We start from the raw sequence: 4,594 nt of genomic DNA, 5'->3' as shown, positions 1-4,594 counted from the left end.
TTGGACTTCTTCTGTCACTCCAGACAAGAGGAAATGGAAAAAAGAATGAATTAAAACTAAATCCAGTGTCTGTTTTGTTATGGAATGAAAACATGTCAAGGATATTTTTTGTCTTTTTTGTTATTTTACTATTTGGACTACCAGTTCTAGCAAATGTTTCTTTTTGTATTTTGTGTTCATTTCCCGTTGACCCCTGCAATGAAGTGGCAAAGGGTCTCAGAGGATCCCTAAAAGGGATTCCGCAGGTTTGGAAAATGGATGGACAGATTTACTTCTCAAACTTGTCAGCATTAATTCTGGGTGGTATCCTCTGCAAAACGGGACGCTGTTTTCAGGTGTGCTGTTTCACCTGCGTGTTTGGTTTTCTACTGAGATTCATGAGAGTGAAACCCAACCAAACCTAACCAAGTGGCCAAATCTGATCGTCTCTGTCTGTTCAAACTTAAGTCTGCAGGACGTGGTTTGGTAGAAACCTCGGTGTCTTGAACATTAATCAGGCTCCAGAGCACGTTTCAGCAGGACCAACTCTCCCTTTCTCCTCTAATAACAGCAACAGTGTAGCTGACATGGACTCCTCACACTTGTAAAAAACCAAATAACCTGTGCCACCTCAGCACGATATGAAATTTTCCCAAGGAGCTTGTCTTTCTCATTTCCACCATGCCCCCATTAAATGTTAAGTGGGGGCTGAGGTCAGAGGCTGTGGCGAGTGCAGGGGTAATGAATTTTTAGAATTCATTTTACATTTCTTAGCTGCAGCCTTCTGATGCAGTTCTCAAGTCTGCCTCATTATTTTCAGGTCACCATGAAGACAGAGAGCTCTGGACCCCCCCTCCCCCACCCCAAAATGATGCATGACAATGCAGAGCAGCTGTTCATCAGTCGGAGCTCCTATCAGATATTTCGCTTTTCACCAAATAAGAAAAGGAGAAGCTGTTATGACAACCAAATCTCCCTTTATGGAGTTCTGACTTCCCCTGTAATTGCCCCCTCCCCATTGTAAATGTGAGATAGACTCAAGTCTGTCATCTGTAATTTTGTCTTTACAAACAGATCTAGCATCAGAATGGGGGGCGGGGCACTCTGGCAGGGACAAACGGGATCCCCCTCCGAGCGGCATGTGGGAGATCTGACCGTCACACATTAGGCTCCAGCCAGTCCCTGCAGGAGGCAGCGAGGCGCTCTCTACCCCCCAAGAGTGACTAATTGTGAGTGATCATTTGGGGTTTGCAACAGACAGTTGGTGAAAAGAACATTAAAGAGCTGGGGAGGTGGGAAGTAATTATCCCCAGCATTTCATTCATTACCCTGTCATTTGGATAAAGTGGGGGCTGAACAGGTGATTGGCTGTTTGAGGAAGTTGGACTGAAGAAATCCATCTGTGATGCTGCTCACCCGCTGATAACGTCATCAACAAAGCTGAGGCTCTGATTGGTGCCGTCCGTTGTCTTTGCCAAAGTTCAGATTTTGTAACTCTAGATGTGCCGAGCCGCCCAAACTGCGCAGCAACACTCAAATCGCACAGCTGCTGGATCGACGCACTGTTCCTGATACTCAAATTGTGCTGCAGGACCTCTGATCGCATCTATACAATGACCTGACATTGAAACAGAACACCTCTGTTGTACGAATCTCGTTTGGTGTGAACGGAGCTTTACAACTGAAACAGTTTCATTTGGTTTCACTTCTCTTTGGTTATATTCCTCTATCCTGTAGCTGGTCTTGGTCTGAGATTTTTGTTTTGTCTTTAACATTTCTATACACTAACAAGGAAAAGGGTTTGGTAACTAGAAAAGTTATTTTTCCTCTTGTCTTCCTACCAGAGTTGTGTAAATTTGGCATTGTAGCAGGATGAAATGGTGCACCTGCTTTACAGGTGTTGACAATCCACTTGATTGCCAAAAGGGTGTGGTGGAGCCAATAAAAGGCAGAGTTGCAGAGTTGCTTTGTGCTGGCACACTGCACTCTGAAGAGCCGCCGCCGCACATTTCTGCTGAGGTGAACAGTCAGTCACCATCCAGGGTTGTTGGGACGACATACATCTTAACCACTTTTTAGTCTTGTGTTTTTTTTTTTTGTTTGTTTGTTTTTTTTTTATTTTTAATTTTGTGTCTCTTTTTAATCTGTTTTTAGAGCCCGCCCCCTGCAAGAACCAGGTTTCAGGTGGTGGAGTGGACCTATATGTGTGGTGTGCTTCCTGGGTTGGATTCCCCCGTCCCTTCACAATTGTATGGCATGATTTTTGTTACTTTTGTTACAGTTAGAAAAAAAAGCCACGATTTGCCGTTAATAACGTGTTTGGATTACCGGAGAAAATAAAGTGTCGAAGTGGCGCTGTATCCTCTTAGCTTAGGGAGTAATCTACCGTCATGTAAAACAGCAGAAGAAGAAAACATTTGTAGTCCGTTTGTAGTCACTGCAAGATCGTAAGGTCCTGATCCTTAACATGTCTTTTTCATCTCGTTTTTTCAACAATAAGTGAATCTTTTCACTATGATAAACATTTTAAGTGCTATATTAACATCCTACGATGTTATTGTTGTTACCGTCCGAAGACCAGAAAATGCTTTAGCCGAAGTGACGTTTGGTTCGTGCATGCGGGAGAGCGGTGCAACCGATTTGCTTCCGCATACCGAAAATGCTGCGACAATGCATTTCCAATGGGGGACCGCATAGCTCGATTAGTCAATTATTTTTACAGTCAATGTCCCGCGCTTATAAATTTAGTGTCCAACACCCCGTGCCTGAACCGCTGGTGTTGCCATAGCATTAAACAGTTTAAGGGGAAACCATTTGTCAGAGAAGACTTGGTGAATTAAATGATCTAACAAATGTATTACTCAGGAAGAAGATGGATGGATGATAAATACAGATGTATATAAGAACCTGAAAATATTTTTTATAGAGAGAAGCACTCAGTTGGAGTGAAGGAAAGCTCTCTTTGCCTTTCTGGGGTGCGTGCAGAGATATGCTGTGAAGGTGATGGGGGTGGGTGGTGGGTGGGGGTGTCTGCTGAAAGCTTTATGGGATCCAGGGGTGAAAGATTCCATAAGCACTTAACTGTTCTTTTCTCCGTATTTCATGAAAAGGCAGTAGAAATGATGCTATGTTCTGACAATAATCATCCTCAGAAGTTGTAGACAGTTGCTCTGGGAGATTTGATCAAGCCCCAAATCATGACTGGAACCAGGACCACGTCCTTCAGTACAATGAGCAGTCTTGCACATATCCTCTCAGTAAAATGTTTTTGACTTATGACCTTCCAGGTGAATTTCACCAAATTATTTATTATAGATACAAACTATTCCTTCCCAGTGCAGTTGTAACAGATATTAGATCTAAGCACAGAGAAGAGACAGAGGTGGAGAGTAAAAAGCTTTGACAAGTGCTTTGTTTGTCCAGCAGGGATTGGCAACTTTAAAGATGGGAAGCGCCACCATTTTTCTTCATCACTACCAGAGGGCCACATAGGACTTCGCTTCCATAAATGAGACAGGAAAAGGGGCACTGTTTTAAATAAGACCAAAATCTTTGTAAGCTGTATTTATAAACTTGTCTTCTACACTGTAGGCCACCTGCCGCAGATTGTTTGCGAGTGCCACCCATTGGCGAAGCAAGTAATTACATTTTGGAATTAATTCTAGAGCACTGGTCCCCAACCTTTTTGTGGCTACAGACCAGTCAACCCGTGAGGATTTTAACACGCCCTGGAGCTGGAAGAGGAGCAGTGCTCTCTGTGCACTTGCGCATTCACAACTTCTCTGAAATGTGCATCTGAATGGATGAGCTTGTTTGACTATTACAGTTTAAAAGATTAGATTTGTTTATTAAAGTCACATCTTTTTGAAAACAGGTACGGTGTGTAGGAATCACCTGTTCTTCTGCTTGTTCTTTTCCATTTTTCCAAGAAAGGTTCTACTTACAACTTTTCTCATGTTACTTGCAGCCGGACTGCTTTTAGTCTCAAGCTAATCGAAAGAATACGGTTATTTTCAAAATAAAAGATTATCAACTCTCAAAAAAACAAAACAAAAAAAAAACAGGGTATAATTTATTAGTTTTTCCGCAGCCCAGTGGCAATTGATCCATGGACTGGCGCTGGTCCACGGCCCGGGAGTTTGGGACCACTGTGCTACAGTAGAGGAAACATCGTCTGAAAGTGTACAAGGGCCATGTTGAATGAGGAGGTGGGCCGCATGCGGACCATGGGCCGCCATATTATGAACCAGTTAACCTTGTGATTACCTGGTAAACTGGATCAAGTTACGTTCATTATCAAACCATCCTCAGAGAGGGAGTTAAGTTCTGCTCACAGTAGTTTATAGAACTGAACACAAATTAACAGGTCACAGATGCAAAGGCCTTTAGTACAGACATACCTTGGTGATGAACTGCTTTAAATGGTGCTTAGCTCTGCATATGTTGTCACACCTCTGTTGCAGCGGAGGACTCTGGACTTCACTGTCACAACTTCAGCAAGACAGATGCTGGATTTCCTGTCAGTGCTCTTGCTTCCTTGCCACAGGCTTTGACAAAATGTCCATGATAGCAGATCAGAGAGGGGAAAGGAGGAAATGCAGGTGATGTTTGCTGT

General features: G+C 43.2%; 1 long non-coding RNA gene across 2 annotated transcripts; it reads left to right on the top strand.

Moving 5' to 3' along the window:
• The first annotated feature begins 1,069 nt into the window (after nt 1–1,069).
• LOC112139061 lies at nt 1,070–4,040 on the top strand. 2 transcript variants are annotated; one of them, XR_004949810.1, is made up of 2 exons: nt 1,070–2,228; nt 3,406–4,040. It is a non-coding gene; the product is annotated as an uncharacterized LOC112139061 (long non-coding RNA). The 2 variants fall into 2 exon arrangements; XR_004949809.1 differs by having other exon boundaries at nt 3,403–4,040.
• Nucleotides 4,041–4,594: the final 554 nt, after the last annotated feature.

The sequence above is a fragment of the Oryzias melastigma genome, linkage group LG20 (genome assembly GCF_002922805.2).
Source record: "Oryzias melastigma strain HK-1 linkage group LG20, ASM292280v2, whole genome shotgun sequence".
NCBI classification, from domain to species: domain Eukaryota; kingdom Metazoa; phylum Chordata; class Actinopteri; order Beloniformes; family Adrianichthyidae; genus Oryzias; species Oryzias melastigma.
This window is presented reverse-complemented; position numbering and strand designations above follow the sequence as displayed.